The sequence below is a fragment of the Tympanuchus pallidicinctus genome, unplaced genomic scaffold, assembly GCF_026119805.1.
Source record: "Tympanuchus pallidicinctus isolate F22 unplaced genomic scaffold, pur_lepc_1.0 scaffold3, whole genome shotgun sequence".
Taxonomy (NCBI): Eukaryota; Metazoa; Chordata; class Aves; order Galliformes; family Phasianidae; genus Tympanuchus; species Tympanuchus pallidicinctus.
This window is the reverse complement of record NW_026294747.1, coordinates 90805159-90828535: the sequence shown is the minus strand read 5'-3', so window position 1 is coordinate 90828535 and position 23377 is coordinate 90805159. Positions and strand designations below refer to the sequence as shown.

Below are 23377 nucleotides of genomic sequence, written 5' to 3'. Positions count from 1 at the left end.
GGCCATATCAAGAGCAGCTATCTGCGAGGCAGCGGGGCTGTCTCCAAAGGCTCCCGCCAGCGCTGCCTCAATTTCTTTCATTTCCCAGCCTGCCATATACTTTACCTTTTGTTTATTAGTGTAAAGCCACAAAGCAAACCAGATGGCCTTCTTCCAGAGACTTGGATGTGTTAAAGTGGCATTTGCATGCCAATGAGGGTATTTCAATATAGAAATCTGGATCTAAACATTGCTGGAATCCGGATCTGAGAGCCGGCTCCCTCGATGCTGACTCAATGCGTTGGGAAGAGAGCTCATAAATTACAGCCTAAATGTGGGACGGGACACACGGCAGTGCGTCCGTCTGCGCGGAGCTGGGACAACAGAGCTTTCCCTCCTTCCGAGCCAAACCCCATGCTTTAACTTTTTTTTTTTTTTTTTTTTTTTTTTTTTCGCTTTATCATTTTATCTTATTTTTTTTTTCTCAGCCACGAACGATTTAAATCTGACACCCCCAACCTTCCCGACCCTAACTCATTTAGATATTTTTATTGTTATCATTTCGATACGATCAAGACCTCAGTGCTGCCGGTGGGGAAAGGAGGAACGAGTTTTTGGTACAGAAATACCTCAACGAGCAGAGCACGAGTTGGCCCAAGGGAACAATCAGCTGTCCTTCGGAATGAGGGGAACCTTTTGTTTTTACACCCGATTTTTTCCCCTATTTTTCTCTCTTGAATGTCTGGGAAACAGACAAACAAGCAAACAAACCACACACACACACACAAAAAAAAAAAGCCACAAAAAACCAAAACAAACAAACAAAACCCTACACCCCCCAAAACAACAACAACTACAATAACCAAAAAAAGAAAAAAAAAAAAGAAAAAAAAAAAAAGAAAAAACCCAACTCACAAAAAAATCTCCCTCACCAACCATCCCAACTCAAACCGCGTTCGAATGTCAAATGGAGTTTAGCATCCTCCTATCATACTTAAGGCCATTTCTACTGTTCACCTTTAAAGTTTACTTTTGGAGGCTATTGAGATGCTTTGGTGTTTTCCTCTGGGGCAATCAGATTGAAAGCGATCAATATTTACTCAGTCTGAAAGGGCTGTTGAAAAGGCAGCTAACAACAAACTGCTTAGCTGCTCTCCCCTCTTTAATCTCAGGTTCACCGAAAGTTCAGGCAGAAATGAATTCAGTGATGGGTCACTTTAGAATAAGCCCCAGTGGTTAATCTCACTGCCTCGCTAAAGGCAACAATCGCAGAGCCATCCCTCTCTCTCCGTCCCTCTCTCGGTCTCCCCTGCGGCGGTAATTCCCTCTCCTTTTTGCTCAGTCGTTCCGCGGTGTCCCGGAGATACGCACCGGGCTGCGGGGAACCGTCCCGCAGGAGAAGCGGGGAGTCCCAGGGGCAGGGCGAGATGCTGGGAGCTTCTCCCCGGCAGCGGCAGGGTCAGCTGGAGGAGCCTCGCCCCCCTCTCTGTTCTCGGTGAGAATACATAATAATGATAATAAATCTGGCCATGAGAAGAAGAAATCTGGGCAAAACGCGCTGGATGTCTCTACTAATTGTAGGAAATCTTCGAAGGCCAGAGATCAACGCAGATTAGTCACTACATCACCGCATGCTTAACGGGGGTTTGTTAGCACCTCTCTAACGGGAGCTCACGTTCGGGCCGTAGAGGCGAGCAGGTTTCCCCCCGCACATCGCCCCTCAGCCCACCTCCCCCAGCGCCCCCCCAGAGCACCGGGGCGCTGCGGGAGACTTGCGGTCGCGGAGGCGGCTCCCGGGGCGGCCGGGGGGGCTCAATGCTGGGCGGCAGCGCCGGGAGTGCGCCCGTACGGGGCTGCTCCTCCGCCCGCTCACATTAGGGGAATTGAATCCTTTCGGAGGATTTCTCTCGTTAGCTTCCTTGCTTGTCTTCCAGAAGATTAGTTCTGTGCCAGCTCCTTAAACTACAGGAGAAAAAAACCCAAAAGAACAACAACAACAACAACAAAAAACCAACAAAAAAACCCCACAGAAATAACCAAATGGATAATATTTAATTAAATAGCAAAATAATGTCTAAAATGATCACAAATATTTCTTCATAGCTTTCTTCTTCCCCTCTCCTTCCTCCTTTTCTCCCTTCCAAGGCAAACATTCCCGTTCTCCCCCAGGCACACCATTTGGCCGACTCGCGCTGTTAACATTATTCTTTTATGGTTTATGTGTCAAAAAATATTACAGGTCACAGTTACTCCTGTTTCAGGAACAGAAAGACCATTGGAATCAATGGGAGCCTCTGGGAAGAAAGTTCCGAAGAACTCGGGGCCAAACTGTTGATTCTAATCATGTGAGGAGCCCCATTTACCATGCAACCACCAAAAAAATGACGTATTTTAGTAATACGAGCAGAAATCGGCCCGGAAGAAAAGCTTCCGCGCCATTTTTTTCTTTTTCTTTTTTTTTTTTCCTTCCCTTTTTCTTCCCTTTTTTTTCCTTTTTTTTTCCCTTTTTTTTTTTTTTTTTTTTTTTTTTTTTTTTTTTTTCCCCTTTCTTTTTTAATGGGGCAGTGCCATATTTGAAGCATTTGTTCCGTGTTCAATGTTTCAGACATTACTTTCACAATTCTTTTGGCTTTCCGATCTTCTTTTCTTGAAAGTTCGTGTCTCGTGATGTGAAATGGCCACCGGTGATTCTTATGAAAATGTGACCAAATGATGATCGACCTCTCTTAGGGTGAAAACAACTGGCGCTTCGCGGTTTTTGAGTGGGTCCGGTTTATAAACACAAAGCCAACGCGTTGCCAAAAATAAGTAAGTAAATGAATAATAAAAACCATAAATCAAACGAAACAAATACAAGTCCAAAGGAGAGCAGAACGGGAGCAGCGAGGGGGGACAGGAGGCCAGCCGCAGCCCCAAACTTTCGCCTCCGCTCTCGTCGGTGTAAGACGCGGTGCAGAGGGTGGTTGGGAAACAGAGGGGCTCACGGTGCGCTCCGCTCTGAACAGCTGTAGGAGGTGTCGGAGCGGCAGGGAGTAGCACGACCCCAACCCCGGCCCGGCTTCCCCGATGGGGAGGGCGGTATCTGCGTCCCACCCGCTCGGCTGTGCGAAGGTCTGAGGGGTATTGCGTAATTGCAGCCCGGGCTGTAAGCCGGCCAGAGGAAAACCAAGTCAAAACCCAGTAATAAGCTATCGATTATTAAAAAAAAAAAAAAAGAAAAAAAAAAAAGAAATAAATCCCAGGAAATATCTACTTTGATGGAATGCTTGGCTAAGGAGTTTTGGAGGGATCGATCGCATTCGCAGCTGTCCTCGGTTTTGATCTTCGGGAAATGACTAATAGAAGGAAAATTCGTTGTGTGCACTGCGACAATAACTGAGGGGAGACGGCAGAGGGGCCGGAGTGCTCAGCTCCGCTCTGAGCCGGGCCGGGCCGGGCCGGGGTGGGGCGGCCCCGACGGCTGCACCGGGAGAGTGCGGGGCTGCGAGAGCTGAGCCGAACCCCGGCGGCTGTCCGCGCCCGCGTGGCACCGCAGCGCTGAGCGGAGGGCATCGCTGTCGATCTGCTTTGTCTATTAATACAGCTCTCACCAGTCCCGGATAACCTCCCTCCCTTTCTGTCAACACCCGGGAGCCCCGGCCCGGACTCGGGGAAGAGGGATAGGAGCTGCCAGCGGGGTCCTGTAGCAAGGGGGTGCCCCTTTTAGGGGGTTCGTGGTGACAGATGTTGATGTTTCTAGGGAGCTCGGTAAACAAAAAGTTGGACTGGACTTCTTCATAGCCCATGTGGTTTTCATCATTCCCAGTCAGGCTCAGACCAAAGGCAAGAGCTTCCCTCTTCACACTCCTCATCCCCTCTCATCTTCAGCAGTCACTCAGCTCCGGTGACATGGAATAAAGAGCAGAGAAAACACAGGAGGCCGGGTTCGTTAGGAGATGAGAAGAGACGGGATGAGGATGAGGCTGGAGAGGGGAACAGGGCAGAGGGAATCTCCAGACTGCTGCCTAGCGGTGGGCACTCAGGTGCAGAGCACAGCTGTGCACAACAGACTTCATCTGGGGACACATCGGAGAGTTGAAGTGAGAGCCAGAGAGTGCAGCTCAGGTTTCCCTCCGGCTTTGTAAAACGGTGAAGGTTATGGAAGTCATGAGGGTAGGGATTTCCACGCAGTTTTAGTTGAAACTCCTTATTAACAAAAAACCTTTTTAAAATTTTGACTGGTGCACCAGGTTGACAAACTCATGTGCAAAATGTCAGTTCCATTGGAAATGCTATGCAAGCCTCATTTTATTTTCTTAGCTTAGTTGTATAATATTCCCTCCAATCTTCAACAAAGAAAATGACTTTACCAAACTGGGCTATTTTGGAAGAAATACCTACCCAATTGCACTGTAATACCAGTGGACTCCTGGATGGTTCTGGGGATGGATGGATCACAAAACAAAGTGCATTGATTGGGGTAGTTTGTGTTCCTCATGCTGTGCTGGGGAAAAAAATATTTAAAAAATAGCACTGTCTAGGCACTGAAAGGTGATCCTATTTGAGCTGAGCCATCGAAAAGCCATGCATATTTCACTGTGCAGAGACGTTATCTTGAAGGAACACTCCTTCCAGCAAACAGCATTAGCATGAACGATATGTTTAGTCATGAAGGTGGGCATTGCAGGCAACTAAGACCCCAGGGGGCTTTGCAGTTCATTACATTTTCAGTCTCCTCCTCTATGTATTTCAGTTTTGCACTTCTGACAGTGCTAGGAGACCAGGCAATGATGACACAAAAAGGGCTGGAGAAGACCTGTATGTTGGTCAGAAGAGGAAGAGGATAAAGATGAAAGTAAATCCCAGCTCCCACTGTATCCATGTGAATGTGCATGCTCCCTCAGAATTTAGGTTAATTTAATGAGACATTACCATAGCTTCTTACAAGTCAGCTCCCAGACTGAATGATTTAATGTCAGCAGAGGCTTGTACCCGGCCCCGTGCATGCATCGATCTTGTGTTGGACCTACCATGGCCCATTGCCCACGGAGATTTGGCTCACCTGAGCTTCAGGTCTGCAAATCAGAAGATTAGGCCCACTGAACCTAATAATCCATCAGTAAAGATAACTTTTCTCTTTTCAGATTATATGTTTCTTACCCTGGGGTTTTGAATGCCACAGTAAGGCTCACAAGGAAAATAGATAAAAAACACTGACAATTCTGCTAGGACTCAGAGCTCTAACGATTGCTAAGCAGACAAGTAGATCTAGAAATCCAGACAGCCTCAATGAAACCACCTTTTTGAGTACAGAACAGTGATGTGTTTTGGAAACAGTTGACCATGAAGGTTGCCTCTATTTTCACCAGGGCCGAAAAGAAAGAGTCATGATCATTTCAGTGGGCTCTGAACCAGGCTGTAACTTTAGGCTCCATACAGAACAACAAGCAAAAATCCATCCTCTGCTTTCCACTGAGAAGGCAGAAGGGCAGGCTGCAGACCGAAGCAATGAAAACCCAACAAGCAACATTTGGTCAGATCCTCAGTTCTTTAACATTATAGTTGTGATCTATCTCTGGGGATCCTGCTTGTGAAAGTGGAAGATAAAGCACTTAAAAGATTTTCTACCACTAGAAAGAACAGTTTTCGTCCCTCTGACCAGTATGTGTGAATCAAAACAAGTGCAAACCATTAAGGCTTAGATGGAAATCTTATGCATAGCCTTAGCTATGAGCTTGTTGAGAGGGTTCTTTACTAACCAGCCGTAACCACGGTTGAATACAGAACATAAAATGAGACCCCTCATTCCGCAGATCTCACATATTATAACTGGCATAGTTTTGCCCTAAAAATACTGCAGGTTTTATATTTTTTTTTCCTGAGCAACTACTTTTTCAGTGTGACATTTTACGATTTAAAAGAAGTGAAAATCAGTCACCTCATATGCAGCATTTAAAGTAACAGTGAGCCATGTTAACATTGATTTCTGTCTGTGCATTTCCTTCTCTCTCTCTGTAAAACTTATGTACTCCATTGATACAATACTACCCACTTTGATAATAAATCTGTTGTTTAAAACTAGGATGCTGCCATTTCCTTTTCCATGTAATTTATAGTTCTATTGATTGCAAAGCTCTGCTTCTCTATTTCCCCCTGTTGTATTAAAAATGAGTTCTAATTGCAAGGCAAATGATATTTGGTCAAAGCACCTCTCAGAGTGTTTTAACTGTGGCTGAGGAGATTTAATTTGATTAATAGAGAAATGAAAGCCTCGAACATCTTAAATGATAATTTTCAGCCTAGAGAAAGAGAGACAAGCAAAGAAGGGAGGTTAATGGAGCTGGGGAAAGCTTTCATAGATCAGCATGAGCAGATGTTCTTTTGCTTTTCTGTCAACAATTCTGGTTTGTTGTGCATAGAGAAAAACAAGCTTTTCAACTCTCACCACGATTTCAGCCTGTTGCCAGCTTTGCTTGCCTGCAGGATATCTGCTTATCTAGTAAGAGCAGGATCAGGCCTCCTCCCCTTTGGTCTACAAGCAAAACAACCTTTCACAAGGGCTGCAAAAGTTGTCACACTCCTCCTCCTCTGCACATACATTTTTCAGTCCTTAGATCTTTATTTCATAAAATTCCTCTTAGACATAGGAAACCCCCCACCCTCCCCCCACCCCACAAAAAAACCCACAAAAAAACACACAAAAAAACCAAACCAACATCAGGAGATGAATGGCAAAGCTGAGAAATATTAACTGCATTCAGGTGTGCATTTACTGAGAGGAGAAGACAGGAGCTCCTTCCTCGAGGGCAGCACATGCATTTGGCCCCACAGCTGTACAGGGTCCTCTGTAGCATGGTGCCTTATTCCAATGAGGTGTTTTGTCAGAAAAAGAGTAGTGGAAGCAGCCCCAGAGTCACTATCTGTGTTGTAGATGGTATCTGATCTCAAAGAGAAGAGGGAGAGAGGAATGAAGCCCGTCAGCATCCCTTCTTGGAAACACACCTGCCTGCAGTGAGTCTGTCCCACAGCAGGTGTGGTGCTCTGCTCCCACGACCCTGCCAGCCCAAGTTCAGACGTTCCTTCAGCTGCCACGTGTGAAGGTCCTTGTGGTTGTGAGTAGGAGTACATGTGCTGAGCCAGAATGTCACTACTGAAAATACCTTCTCCTGACTACTCTAGGTACACTTGTAGAGTGAAGAGCTGCATAAGTTCTTAGCAGAAGAAAGGAGGGGTAAGAGTTCCTCTCTGCATACACCTTGCACTTGTATTTAAAAGAATTTGGGGGAAGAAAAAAAAAAAAGAAGGTTCATCTTTACATTTCCCATATGTTTATCCACATCTTTAAGACAAGCTCTTTAAGATTGTCATTGGTGCTCCAAGTCTTGGCAGCACATGATGAGCTTACATCCTCCAGCCTGCACACTTGGAGCAGTGCTTCTATTGCTTTTATTCATGTTAGGATGAGGGTGGCCAAAAGGGCAAAGCTAGTGTGGGGCAAGAAGAGGGAAAATCCTTTTTCTTCCATTCCCCTTCTCTCTTTCCCTCCTTCCCTCCTCCCTTCCTTTCTCTCTCACTCTTCCCCCTTCCCTTCCTCCTTTCAGACAACCTGAAACCTTACTCTTGTTGGCCAGGTGCGAATATGAGAAGTGTGTACCTCCATTTCCCTTCTGGAAGGCCCCCAAAATTTATACTGGGGTGTGTGGGGAGGAAAGGGGATGTACTACTTCCCCAGATTTCTAACCACCTTTTCAATGTGGGGATTTAAAATTAGGCTTTACTCTGAGCAAAGGTAACTGTTGAAAGGAAGGATGGTGCTTTATTCCCATTTGATGCTGGTGGTTTGCTTTTGATTTCAAGAGTTCCCTTGTTTCCTTCATCCCAAGATGCACAGGCTCAGAGTGTTGCTGCAGGGGAAACATAGATTTTTTTTCTTATCACAAAGGTGTTTTTTTTTTTTTTTTTTTTTTTTTTTTTTTTTTTTTTAAGCAGTTGCTTCCTTTTCTACCATCTTTTCTTCTGCTTTAATATCTTTAATAAGTGCTACCAGCTGTCTGCATGCTTGGTGTTACATGTTGTGAACAGGGCTGAGTTTCTGAGGGTCTGGGATGGTGTTGTTTACTATTAGGCATAATGGAGATTGTTGTTTTTGCCTGAGGCAGGTGGGCTGTGGCTGAAGCATGCACAGAAATGCGGAACATGTGCTGCTCTGAGCTATCTGCTTCTCTGCTAAGAGGAGGCTGAGCTGCAGCACTTGCTTAGTATGCAGGGACTCCTTCTCCTGCCATTCCCTGGCCCCTTGCATGCTTAACCTTAGAGAGAAAGGCACAGCATATTGTGATGCTGCTACCCGGTCGAAAGACACTATCAATTTTAGAAGTGATAGGTGTATGTCAGAATCAGCATAATTAACTGGAATGACAATCCTGTTAAATGTGTTCCTGCCATTGCACCGGCAATAAAGCATGTGTAAATTTACAATTAAGGCCTGTCTTTCTTCTGTACCTTGGAGACTGGTGACAAACATTAAGAAGTTGTATGGCATCGGGAGTTGAAGGGAGGTATTTATCACAATAAAAACATCAGGTGATGCATTTCCCAGATTATCAGACCTACTTATTCAGATCTTCTTTTTGCTGGAAATTTCAGGCTGAGTATTATATTTCTGATCTGAAAGGTGATATTTCACTTTCTGGGTTTCTGTTTTCATTTGCAAGATGGATGAGAACACTCCTGTTCAGCCACCTTGCAAAAAGATGTTTGAAATAATCCTCATTCCGCATTACACATAGGGCTGTACTTTCTTTACATTGGTTGTGTTGGGCTTGGTGGATCCAAAGAGAAATTTTCAGGCATGCTACAAGGTATTTCCCTACATTGCACAGAGGTGCTCCAGCTCCTATTCTGGCAGCTGCTGGAAAGCATCAGCATAAGCGAGATAAAGGTGATTTAAAGCGTGTCTGTGAGTCAGGCGGTGAACTGACAGCCATCTTTAACCAGCCTGACCCTGGGATGACCCTGAGCTCAGCTGGTTGTGAGATAGTTGGGTCTATTATGGGACAAAGGATCATATGTCTGACAGGATGCAGGGAACACATTATGGGATCACAGCTGAGTAGCAGCGCAAGACATAATGTGCATTTATTTGATGAACAACACAAGCAAACCTTGCCAAGAAAATGTAATTTCAACTATTTTGTTTATTCTGAGCCAATCTCTTTCTGTCGCCTATTTCAAGAAATTCATATTTGTTAGATTTTTCTCTTCTAGGAATGAAACAGATGATCGTGCTAGAGAAATTTATAAAGCTTGTAGAATGCATGCTGATAAATTCATATAATGGACTTGCACATTTCTATCGTATTTCCTGCTTCCCATGTGGGCTCAATCTGCATCTATTCCACATTAGATTTCTAACATCTTTGCCTAAAACCACATATAATTTGGTCAAGCAAGGATGAGAATGTCAGAATGAATGTAATAGTAAGATGGAGAGAAAGCCATAAGCTTGAAACTGCGTGGTGAGAATCTGCACTCATGGGCAGTGCCAGAAGACTGAAATTTGGTGTGACAAGCTTCTCAGGAAGGCAAAATATCCAGGTACCTTTCCGTGCTGAACTCCATTCACATCTAGTCTTAGGGATAGGATACTGTAACAAGAAATTCAATATTCTCCATTTAATCATGGGAGAAAGGCTGATGGCAGTGATAATCTATAACCTCACACACACACACACACACAAGATTAGCTTTACCTGCTCCACTGTAGATCTCATTGTATGCCACAAGGAAGAGAAACTACTGTGTTAAGGCTGTGGGAGCTGAGGGCAGGGATAGACTGGGCTTGACAAGGCACTTGGAGTTGTAGGATATTGGATACTTGGTGCTCCAGATGCAGTATTCTGAACCCTGGGGGGTGCAGCGGTGCATGGCTTGTCATCACCACCAGTAAATGAAAGCAGAGTGGCTGGTAATATCCACCACGGTAACACCCACAGCTCCTGCTGTATTGTGTGGAAGAGATGGGAGCATGGTGCCCATTTGAGGATATCTTCTGACCCCCTGCCATGAAGGCAGAACTGTGTCTACTGGAGTTGCAGGTGATACTGAGCCCCAGTCCCTCACTGCCTGTGGTCTTGCTACACAGAGCAGGAGGAAGATAGCATAAGGAAAATCAAGAATTAACTCTGTCATTCCCCACTGTCCCCTGGCCTGTGTGTCAGTGTGAGGAGGACAGTGGGATGAAGCATCTCACTGTGGGCAAAGTCGAGAGCAGCTTTTCACCTTCAACAGCTTCCGAGGGGATAAGGGGGTTAATCTGCATCCCAGGCCTCATTGTCAGCAGCCATGCATCCTATTGCTCCAGGCAAAACTGAACCTGGCTTGGAGTCCTGTACAAACAGCTCACTCTTTGCAGAACTGCTGTGCTGATGACCTCTCCTAATATATGACTGGTTTATATGTGGGCTGATTGCTTCCAAAGGGGAAACAACACAAAGTGATTCAACGTGACCTCATTAGCTCAGCTCACACTGGTAAATGGATGGCCACCATTAGGAAAGCTCTGTTGTGGCAGCACTTCCATCGTATTACCTGTGGATAGTATCATAATCTTGCTATAACCTGCTGCAAAGATTTATGCACTATGCTAACTTGCACACTACAGCTGCTTTCTGTCTTATAAATATTGACTTCTGTGCCAAAAACAACAACTTGGTACAACAGGAATTAATCTTTTGCTTGACTGATGCATCTTAGCAGGCCAGTTTGTCTTTAGCAAATAGAGCTCAAGAGAGTTCTATGATTTAGAAAAATACCTTATAAGTTGATCTAAAATATAGGCTGTGATAAGCAGAGGCATCATTATAGCGACACAGGGGCTATATTTTGCCTTCTAGATTTTGCTAACTGTACCATCTGTTTGTCATCTCAGCTTGTGTGAAATTTTAAAGAAATTGCCAGACCCTGTGACCTGAATCTTTTGTATATTTCACAATTTCTCTGATAATTTATTTTTCATGCTACACAACTGCTTCAAATTCATGTGATTTTTAATAAAAAATAATCATTGGAGGAGCTGATTTATCAAAACACTTACAGATGTTATACTTTTTGTCCTCAGGTACAGCACTGCAATGCCAGGGAAGAAAAGCCCATCCCCTGTCTTGTGCTGGACAGAAGGGTGAACTCATGATATTGCAGGATTCTGGAGCTGACAGCAAATAGCAGCTCACGGACTCAAGGTGTTAAAAAGATTACAAGACAGAACATCTCATACAAGACAGCTCATCTTATTCAAGATTCTTGTAGGAAGATTTTTGCACTGTGATTACTGAACAAATATATTTTTCTGCACAAAAGAACCATTTAAGGTATTGGACCTGAAGATGAACTTACTGTGTTTTGACAATGGCCCTTTACTGAAGTTTGAATTTCCAGGGCTCCAATTACACATATTTTTGTAAGCCCGTTCATACTACACATGAGACTGAGAGAAAGCAAATGCTCCCTGCTGGGGTGGAATTTTTGACTTGACTGTTCTCTTAGTGTTCATGTGAAAGTCAGAGAAGCACTGTGGTTTTGGACCATATCAACTCATACCACATACTGTGATCTTATACTCTACAGGCCAGATATGACTGACTTACAGCTCAGTTTTCATTTGGACTGAGACTCGATTCTTCAGTATTTTTAATGAAGCACACTTGCATGTACCCTGGGTAGGCAGACTGGCAGGAAGACATCTCTGGGATGAAATCATGCTCCCAAAATGGAGCCAGTCACTAGGTTGTCTCAAGTCCCTATCTAGGCAACTGCTTGTTTTGTGCTATGCAATGATGATGCCTTCAGGGCCACTAGCTCATGCTGTCTCACCAAAACTCTCCTTTAGATGAATGTCCATAGGTGAAACCTTTTGCAAGTGAAGGAATTAAATATCACACCTTTGCTCCATATACATGTCCACGTCAGACACTGTTTTGTCAGACTGCAAGTCTGCTGCCATCTGTCACGTGGCCAACACAGGCAGAACATCAGTGGGAAAGTTCAGCTTATACTACCATGCCACCAACATCCATCTCTGACGTCAGCTGCCGACATAATGAAATAGCAGATACTGCTTTCAGTGCAGCTCTCATATAAGACTTCAGTTTCTCCAGAAAAAAACAACAAAGGAAAATACTGTAAGCACATAAAATATATAAACTGATAGTACTTCACAAAGCTTACTTGTTATGTAGTGAAATTAAGCATTTGAGTTTTAATTTTGATAAGCTATTAGCTTTTATTTTTTTTGTAGTTCATTTCCATGCTTGCTCAATGCATAAGAACTCAGGTAAGTACCGCATTTCCACTAGCTGAACTTTATGGCAATCCCAGAGATTAAATTTTAAAATTGTATGATGCTTATTAACAGGAAATAGATATGCCTATGTGCTTAAAATTATGGTGCAGAGTATCTTCAAACGAGAACTGCTTCTAAATCTTTCCACTGGAGATAGCAAGGTAAGGTAAATTAAGATGGAATTTTAAGGTTCATCTGTTTAAGGGTCTTTCTAATGCAAATACTCTTACATGAGATGAGCATTTTTTTGGTGTTTAAGCCTCCTAAAAAACAACTGAACTGATTAAAATCTCTTTCAATCAATGGTAAGTGTAATCAGTGGAAAAATTCTTCAATACAACTTTGAAAACATTAATTGAGAATTCAATTTCTCTCATGATTATAAGCTCTATAGTCAGTTGATTACTTGAGGAGTATGAATAGGTTCATTCACAGTAAAATGCACATAATTCAGGTATTTTTTTTAAATACATAGATCCAAATCATGGCAATGGTAAGGTTAAATTAAAAAAAAGGAAAAGAAACTCCATGGCTGGAATATTTAAGTGGGTCATAGCTAGACGCAGGTCTTCTGTAACAGCCTGAGAAACTGTGCATCTAATTACAAATACATCAAAGCACAGATGTGATCTTCAGTAAATACATGTTCATACATGTATCTTCCTGGATTTACATGAAGCAAACAAACATGTCTTGAACTCTAGGAACAATTTATTCATGGAAAGTCATATGGGATGTAGTTTAGAAGTGCTGAGTCCCAGACTTCAGATTGCAAGGAAAGAAGTCTTACGATAGTTTGGTCTTAATTTTGAATCTAAACATATGAAGGAGAGGATATTTGTTTCTTTGTTTAGCACCTTCCACAGAGGGGATGCCAATCAACACCACAGAAGTAATTCTTGTTGTTCTGGTACTGAAGGGCAAACCAAAAAGTGGCACTTGAGAAGCCTCGCTAATCTGCAGTACAACAGTCACCAGTAGCAGCTGTAGCTGAAGATCCAGGACTGGCCATATTGCAGTAACAATAGCTCCTTCCTACGTATATAAATATAGGCACAGGCTTTACTTTGGATTTTTAGAATCAGAGTCTAGCTATGAGAAGCTGTCCTACTTCAGGCTCTGCTGAGTTCTCAAGCAGCAGATAATCCAAGACTTGAGACAACATGGCTTCTAGACTTCAGAGTTCATGTTCTATGAGCCTCGCAGGTTTCTCGAAGAGTCCTCTTGGGCCAGGAGTTGTCCAATAGAGAGCAGATGAGGTGAGAATCCGTGGGCTGGAGATTCCATGGGCATTCACTTAGAAGGGAAAGCGGAGTTCTTTCCTTTTCTCACGTCCCATCTCTGCTTTCCTTCCCTTGTATTGTGCTCTTGTATACACTGCGAAGTGAGCTTGAATGAGACAAAGGAAGGCAGCAAAAAGTGTAGGGGGGATCTCGTCTTGAGCTCTGCTCTGAAAAAAGCTGACATTTGATTTCACTGGAGGCCCAGGTCTGCAGAGTGAAATGAAAGGTGTCAGGAACCACGTTTCTTCCAGAGCTGGGAAAGTCACTCGTGGCACTCTTTTTCTCCAAGGTTTCAAGTTCTTGTAAATTCCTCCCAAACTTCTCTAGAGCTGAAAGCTTTGATGCTCCTCATAAAAGACCTTTTTTTTTCTTCTGAAAGTTTGAGGAAAATTCTCTGATTCAACTTTAAGTCACAGAAGAGTGAGACTGTGAGGTTTTTTTTTTCAAACTACAACTTGGAAAGAAGCAAGCAAACAAACAAAACTGAAAACTGAGAGAAGGAAGGCTAATCTTGATGCCTGCATGTTCTCCCATAAAGGCCAATGTCCTAGCCAAGTTGTACTCCCACGAAATTAGAGGAAGGTTGTGCACAGGAAAATTGTGAATAAAACCTCATGTTTGAAAAACACATTGTTGAGAAACGACTACTGGGTATGCATTGGAAAATATCCCTTTGAGAAACACAAACAAATGACAACCCTTCAGTACGGCGATGTGGGATGTGGAGAAGAGCTGTGTGTGTCATGTGGTTGGTCCCACCGGAGCCTGGTGGTTGTGGAGAATTTCTCAATGCCTGCAGATGTGCGCCTCAGACTTGAAGGGACTCATCATCCCTATGCAGTTTTCAGCCTATTTGGAAACCAGTTCAAGCCCTGAACTTTTTAAACTGTCATCCAAGTTATTCTGAGAAATGTGTTTGCTATTGGTATTCACAACTAAATAGTTTATTTATTCACATCTAAATAGTAAGTTTGCAGCAAATATCCTACTGCTGCATTTCATCTTTATTTTAAAAATATGTTGATAAGAGACTTAAAATCAATTTCAATCCTCTAATGAATAAAAAAAGATGTTGAATAAAGAGGTGGTAGGAATACAGCTAAATTGTCAACTTAGGTTCATAGACACAGATGGACTTGTGCTACAGTGATCCAGCGGTGAGTGGATGCCTGCTTGATTGGGCTATGGAGCGCCCAAACATACAGATGTGTTGTTAGCCTTGTATGGAACTGGCTGTTATAACTTGGTAGTTGTAGTAATAATCCTGATGGGCCATCTAGACCTAGATCCTATTTCAAATTCAAGTATTTGTATTTCATAAATCAAGATGTGTGGTTTTTTGTTTTTGTTTTTTGTTTTTTGTTTTTGTTCTAGCTGCAAAGTGCTAAGCATGTTCTGTTGGCCTGATTTTGTATGATGACAAATAAAAGCCTATAAAATAGCTGATGCCCTGAAATAATACCAGCAGGAATATGTAATGAAAGCAAAGTAATAGTGTTTACAAAATCAAGGCTTATCATGCTGTGTAAAGCAAGGCTCTTATTTCAGCTGCCTTTAAATCTGAGTCCCCCTCACTGGTTTTGTCTTAATAACAAGCACACATCTCACACTGGCAAATAGAGCAATCCCTATTGAGAATAATATGCCCATTGCTGTCATAATGGATCTCTACTGACACATTTAACAGCTTGAAGGTATACACTTCAGACTCTATAACTTACACTAATTAATCTTTATTACATCATTACTGCCTTATAAAAAAATTAAAAGCAGAATCTCTGCAAGAATTTTTCACTGATATTAATGAACATGCCAGACTATAATAAAGTTACAGTGAAACATTATTTTTACAGAGATGCTGGAAGAACCTTGTGCCAACAGTGAGTGAATAAAGCCAGTCAACCAAACTCTGTTCTCTGTTGTGGTAGAGTATAACCGCAGTGTGCTCTTATCTGCCATTGAGTTATGGGTGTCTGTGTTTAGAATTCAGAGGATTACTGAAGAGATTATCTGATCTGTCAATCACACTGATATCTTGATGGGTTGGAATACTGCTCCAGATTTAGCATAGTGTCTTTGTTCTAACGTTCATTCTGGATGTCATGGTTAACCAACATCTTAATTATGTATAATAAACAATCAGTCCAACGGCTTATTATTGCAATGCAGGTCTCAGTAGTGTCATGTAAGCTAAGTCCATTGCAGGGAGTCACCGAGAGCCGCAGGTCTCACTGAAGGACTGCCACAGTAACAAATTCAGTAAGCCTCACCCACAACAAGTTGAATAAATCTTATTCTTGCCTGCTTTGGAAAATAAGCGTGCTCAGGCTTGACTAGGAGATTTAGATGACCATGTAGAAAGTCTGGGTACAGTGAGCACAGCTGTGGAAAGGAATTGGCCACAGAAGCTAAGTAACTGAAGTTGAAGTAATCTGCATTTCTCCACTGCTGCTGCTACAGTGATGCTTAAGGTGAAGAGAAGAAGCTTCAGTGTAGCCAGTTGAAAGCAACTTCTTTCATTAACATGGCACCCTGTTGTCTGGTAGGACCTTGAGGTTTTGCACAGCTCTATTGGCATCTGAGTTAATAGACTAATGCATCACCAAGTTCACCCCTCTTGGTTGCCTCATCCTTTCTGCATTCCTACGACTTTTTGTTCTCATCCCTCTATCTGTTTGTTTGTCTCACAAGAGGAGCATTTTGGTGAGCAGAGAAGGTTTTCCGAGGAGAGATGGACACTCTGCTCCATTAGCATACCTGAGCATTATTGGTACAGGATAAATGGCATTTTGCACCAACAACTATGTAAGATTGCTTGGACATAAAGAAGATGAGGTGTAACAAAAGCAGGCACCAGAGAAAGGACATACAGATAGTCTCCTAAGCCCAGAAAAAAATATCTGATAAGAGCAAGCAGTTTCAGCATAGCACTTCTTCATTTGCATGCTTTAGATTTCTTCAGCTTGTTATCAGTACTGCTTAGGCAACTCTAGGTCTAAAACAACTGAAAGATCTAACCTGATTCCAACATGAAAGCCTTCTGTAGTGGCAGCTGCCAGGGCTGACTGTTCTCCATCACAGCCTGGAGTGGAATTGCAGCAGTATGGTGACTGTGTGCTATCAGTGCCCCCTTGTAACTGCGGAAGAAGGGAATGTCACTAAATCAGCTGGATCCCTTAAAACATGGCATTGCTGAGGGAAGATGGTTTCACCAAAAATTTGTTACTATAGGGTACAGCTCCACCTATAAGGCTTCATCAGCATAGAAGGTGAGGGATGAGTTTCAAAGGGATGTTTTAAAATGTCTGGGTGCTCACTTTTGCAGCAATACAAACTCATCTGCACTTTGCACTGCACTGTCACCTAAAACTACAGATACCTAAAAATCAGCACCACTCTCTGCCTGGGCACTGAAAACAAACACAACAGTTATAGTGGTTAGCATATATGACATAGTCCTCTTGTCTGCAGATGAACACAAAAAGGTAGGTATTGCAACATTTTCTGACACAGCTGAAGGCAGACAGTAAAAACAGGACTAGATTTGCATGCAGACAGGGCTGCAAACTCACAGCTGGCCTAGCTGATGGGAGATAAAAGATTTCTGAGGAAGATCTGAGAAAATACCTCCAAGGACTAGAAAATATGAATCCCAGTAATTGCATCTTAAAATTCATGATCTTGTCTCTACATACCTCTATCTGTATGAAGTGCGCTTGAGCATTTACTTCAGTGTTACTCATGCGTATCCCAACAGAAAATGGAACTGGTCTGAGATGATCAGCTACATGGACACACGTGAGCATAGATACAGCCAGATAATGGAAAAGCTGATAAGTTAAGTAAGATTTAGGAAGAAATATGGCCAAAATGCAACAAATTATTCTCAGTTAGCATTCAGTTAATGTTTTGGTGCATTGTTCTTAACGTGTTCCTCATTAAACTTTTGCTAGCCGTGCCTGATATGTGTAACAAGTTCTCTGCAGCTGAGATGGAAGGTAATGATCTGCACATACAAACTGTGCTCTGTGACTTAAATGAAAGGAATAGGAGGGAGAGCTACAAAGTTTATTTCACCTCATTGCTACATTCCTGGCTCAGGAGGATGACTGGTGGAAGCTGAATGATTCCCTCTGGTCCTTACAGTGGAGTTGGGCTAATTCAGTTTACAGTCTGCACATTTTGGGACAGATCTTTTCCTACCATAGAGTCGCTGAGGTCTACATATCAAAAAGTACTTCTAAACTGGATAGGAAAAAGCCTCCTGAGTTTCTTACTTTGGACTCAGTATCATCAAACTGACAAAGTGACCTTGCATACACATTATCCAAAATGATGCACATACCGGGTTGTTCCCAGTTCAAAGAAAAGCAATCTGCTTTAAAAATAAAATGGTAGAAATTGGTAATTTAACGGCATGTAGCAAGCAGTTTTCAGCTTTCCCTGCTGTGAATCAAGTCTGTGTCTTCCTGTCTTAATCAGGATTTTATTTAAAAGTTTCATTGTGCCACATGAAACAAAATTGGCAACTCATTTTCTTGCAAAGGGCTTCATTATCTGTGGGTCCAGCTTGAAGCCTCTCAGCAGTGTTGTCAGAACTGTATTTTGCAGCCGTGACATGAGAGGACTGGGCTCATCCCAGTACTGGATGAGAAGGGCAAAGGAAGGGCTGGAAGGGAGGAGAGTCCTCGAAAGCCAGACTTGTCCCTCTTAGAGCACTAGGGTGGGACATCTGCCACATTCCCCAGCTTGAATTTCCAGGGCTCTGCTGTAGGTAAAGCAGGGCTATTTTGCTGTTTCTACCCATCATCTGCCCCAGGCAACTGTTGACTTTGCCAGCAGCAGTGCCAGCTGTGGTTGTTAGCTCATCACATTGAATGCAGTGTGGAAGGCAGACCAAATTGAGAAGCCACTCTCAGCCGCAGTGGGAGAGAGATTTTGACTGGCAATGTGCCTTTGAAACTGCTAGTTTCTCCCAGTGAAAGGCTGGCTGTACTTGTTTTACTACTTTATGCGGGTGTTAATTCCCCCTACTGCAGCACCACTGTGAAATGTGTGTCTTGACTTTGAACTTAAAGATCAGGATAAATTTTCCACCTCATCAGAGTCTGACTTACGTTGAGTAGGGCAAAAGGGAAGGAGACAGCATTAGTTTGACCCTGGATGTAATTTAGATCTACTGTAAGTGTCAGTCCATGGGTCTGTCATGCCCTCTCCTTGACAATCAGCCTTCCTATTGCACAAACATCACTCTTGCCTCTCAGCTATTCCTTGCCTGTTGCAGTCTCCCCTCCTGGATGGAAGCCTCCACTGCCCATTGCTTATTGTGAAGGTAAGGCTTGAATGAAGCAGAATTTGAATTCAAGAATTTCCATGACTTAACCACATTTGAGGAATGTGGCATTATGCAACCTTTTATTGGTTCTCACTCTTGCAACTTGCCGTTTTCAGATGCCAGTAAGAAAATCCTGTCCTTGTCCTATACTGGTTGAAGTGGCTTTGTTGAGTTAGGACTGCATCAGCTTAACCAATACGATGTCCTAATCTTAAATGTGTGTACAAATTCTCAAATGAAATATAGAAAGTGCATGCAGTAACCTTGGGTGAGGCTTGCCAGTGTTACCAGAGAGGGGTAACAGTGCTTCCTTGGGGCCAGTCTAGCCTGGAGATACTGGAATAATGCAGCGGCCTCTATGGCATCAGTTATTTTGAACGCTTCAGACGAATGTCTGGCCTCCAGCTCTTCCAGTCAGCCCTCACTGGAGTGGTTTAGGGCAAGAAAGAATGACCCAAAGTGGGTGTTGAATATATAGATCCTTCCTAAAGCTCTGGTATCTCTTGCTAACAGTGCAGGTAAGATGCATGGCTTGCCCTTAGGCTAGTGACTGCTGTGTCTTAGGAGCATTCTGAAGGTCAGAATTTTTTTGGAAGCAATCAGGTTGCTGCTGCTCTGGGGGCAGTCTGCGGGGAACTGCTGATCTTTCCTCCATGAACAACTCTTTGCCTTATAAAGTATTCTGTGATGAATATTTGAAACTCTTAGTTATGTTCTTAAATACATTGGTTAAAGTAGTAATCATAGCTAATCACTGAAGGGAATAATTAGACACTTCTTGATGTCAGATGACCATAGCACAGTAATACCCTTCTTGTCACATTTTATTGTCCAGTGACACGATGAAGGTTTTGAAGATAATTGAATGGCAGGCATTCACTAGCACAGCCTGTGATTAAATGAGCAAATAGCCTAACAAGCATGGTCAGGTACCGTGTGCATTTCAGCTGTTCATTTTGCTGAAGGCCAACAATTTATGCTACACCCAGTGGCTACTGACTCTCTTCAGACCAGGTACATGCAATAAAACTGGAATGTTAATGGAGCTGACTGCAAGGCCTTAAAGGAACTGTGTTCTTGCAGGTATCGGCTATGCCTTATTCTAAGCTGTTTCACTCTTGAATTTTAATTTAAACCAGACTAGTTGAAATGCTTATGGGAAGGAATTAATAAAATAGGCAACATGTTTTGACACATACTGAACATCCTCATTTCAAAGTGGAATCCATCTCTCATATTTTCCTGCAGGCAAGATGACGTAGCAAATATTTTAAAGTAATGCCTGTGGCCTACGAGAGAGGCACTGCAGTAATAAATGTGGAAGAATGCCAGCTCTGTGGAAATATTGACAAGTCTGGTGTAAAATTCAGTTTTTCCAATACCACTCCAACTAAACAGCATGAATGGGACATTAGACTCTCAGGGCCTGTGGTTGCAGGTACATTACTCACTAAACACCTTCCCAGCTATATAGTTAAGGGGCAAAGGTCAACGTTCCGCTTAAAACCACAAGCCTACCAGCACTTCTTCTGCAGCAGGTAAGCTTCTTGCTAGCTGCAGTATGAATTATTCATTATGTAAATAAATATTTTTATAATCTGTCCTGCTCCTCAATAACCAAAGTAGGCATCCTTCAAAATTGGGAACATCTCAAGGAGTAACTCCTCAGGAAATTGTTTAAATGTTATCTGTCTAAGCTCAGTTTCCCAAAGGTATTTGTGGTGTAACTCTTCTGTGGCTAAATTTCCACCCAGGCCAGAAGGAAGCCAAATGCCCCTAAAGGATTTAGGTTTCCAGATATCATTCTGAATTTGACCTCTAGCATCTGTAAAGTCTCCTGTTGAGTGGCATAAAATGTTTCCTGCTCTCTAGAGATTAAGCATATTGGCTATCTACACTAATCCCCATCTGTCAAAGGAAAAAAAAAGAGAGACAGAGCGCTGAGATCAGTAGCTGGAAAACAAGTGTCTCTCCAGCATAACACACACTCACTGGACCTTCAAGCCAAGCTATGTTTGGAGGTTTGCCACATCTTCTGTTTTCTCATGGACTGGATGTTGACAGCAGTTGAGATCCTCATATTGCCCAGACTCTCCTGACATGAGAACTGTACAGTGATTACAGATTAAGGGTGTTGGTTACATCTGTTTCAAGGCTGCTCCGCTCTCTCTGCTAACAAGCTGAACTGCCCCAGGCCAGTTCCCTGTTGTTTGTGGCTCTCCTACCTTTTCTCACACTTACTCACCAGGCAAAGCACAGATACTTGTTCTGCATGGAGCCTGGCTGCCGAGCATATCCTTAGCAGCTCATGTCACCAGCTGGATCAGCTGGATTAGCAGACTAGGCTCTTGCAATGGATCCTCAGCCTTGGCAATAATGGCAGGAGGGACAGATATAGTCACTGTGAGTTTTGGATATGATTAAATGCACGCAGGCTTAGGAGTGCATAGCCCACACAAGTCCATGTTTGATAGCTTTTGCCTGATGTTTTGACTTTTAAGCTCCCCTGAACATGATGGGTCTATATTTTCACTGCAATTACACAGTCTTCTTGTACATATCCCCTTTCTAAAATTAAAATGAATAAAGAGACATCAGAAGCCTACACTCTTGCCCCTATCAAATGAGGGCATGAAGCAAAAAATAGAAAAGCAAGTGAATGAAGTTTAGAAAAATATGAAAGCAGAAGTAATGTGGGAACCTACGGAGAGAAAATAGTATATGGAAGCTAATGATAAGTATGTAGGGTTATTCTTACATGAACCATTTATCTTTTTAAATACATTTAAAAAATAAAAACACCAAAAACTTGTAGGAAAGAGAAATCTACCTTGTGGCACAACCCAAAGGAGAGGAGAGCCCAGTAGGAGGGCCAGAAGCAGTTAATAGTGGTGCTCCACAGTCAGGTTTTGTAGCGTCAGCTTCTTTCTGCCTCCTCTTGCGTTGTGTTTTGATAGCACTCCTGCAGAGAGGAGCAGAGTGCTGGTCAAGGAGGGGCTCACATACCTCCCGTGAGCTTCTCAGAGTACATTGTCACTACAGCCCACTTGTCATCCGGTATTACATTTGGGATGAAAGAAATGAGCCATTTAAGTGAACTTTTTCCATCTTTTCAACTCTCACTTTATTCGGGCCATCACAGCCAGGCAATATTGAGTTCTACACTCAGGAATATAATCTGTCCAATGGTAGTACCGGGACGTTTAACTGGGGCTTAATTTTGGGAACTCACTAGATCCCAGCTTATTTTAGCCTTTTTCTCTCCTGCATAGGATTAGAGTGCCTCTGCTGTCAAAATTACTAATAGACCCCTCAGGCAGAAACTGCTTCTCCTGTAATGATATGTACTGTACTACTTCACATCTGGAGTGCTGCAGGGCCACTCTTTTGGCTAACTCTCACTTTGTGGGGAAAGAGATGGAAAAATGACTGTCTTTGCTGGTACATCTTCAACATACTTTAGTTCAGTTTACATTAAATACCCAGGAGTGAGGACAGAATGACAGCTACTTTACTGTGTGAGCTGCCCAAAGGTAGACTCTGTTAATACAGAAGTTAGACAGTGTGACAGATAGATGGGAGATAAGCAAAAGGCTATTATCCCAAGGTAAAGTTATTTCAACATACTGCCAATAACCCCTACATATAATTTGGATGAGAGGTGGGAAAGGCATGACTTCAGCTGAGATCCTTTGACTACCATCTACACCTTTCAGTGAGGCTCTGACACTCTATCAAAGACTGAGGGAAAAAAGAAAGATCAGTCTTTATATTCTGGGCAGATGTCCAATAAGAAACTAGCAGAAGATTAAAGTCTTTAACATGAAAGAGAGATCTAGTGCAATGTGTAATATCTAGCAGTTCTAAAAATAAGCACGTTTGTCAAGTCTGTAACAATCAGGCTGATTGCTAGCTTTGACAGCATGACATGCAGCTTGCAATCTGGCACAGAGTAAAAATGTTATTCAAATGTCTCCACAGTCAGGCTGGCCTTTGCATTTAGTGGGAAGAGACTGTATGGCTGTCCTGGCTGCATGCACTTAGCTCCTCTCCCAGCTCATGACAACCCAGTTCCCAATGGTATGGGGAAGGTCTAGAAAGGCACTTTCTAAGGTGTATTAAAAAAATATCCCTGCCTGATCATGAGGGTCTGAATAGAGGCTTCTGATTGTCCCTGGCATGTCTGTGGGAGCATCACACATTGAGATTGAATTGTACAGACTGCTGCTGGGAGAAGGATAAGCCAAGAGAGATGATGGTTCTTCAGCAAACAGTGTCAGAGCTGGGTCTAGGACCTCCCTGCACCCCTAGACATTGAGAACAGCTAGTGGGTGAGAGAAAGGGCTATGCACAGAGGATGAGACTCTGTGTGCTGACTGATTTCGCAGGGTCTTCTGAACTCCTCTGTGAGTAGGAAAGGAGCATTATACCGTTTGCAAAAAATAGGGATGGGATTTGGGA

General features: G+C 43.0%; 1 long non-coding RNA gene across 1 annotated transcript; it reads left to right on the top strand.

Moving 5' to 3' along the window:
• Positions 1-6788: 6788 nt before the first annotated feature.
• On the top strand, positions 6789-11540 carry LOC128085769 (uncharacterized). The gene is made up of 2 exons (XR_008209084.1): positions 6789-7189; positions 11078-11540. It is a non-coding gene; the product is annotated as an uncharacterized LOC128085769 (long non-coding RNA).
• The last annotated feature ends 11837 nt before the right edge of the window (positions 11541-23377 follow it).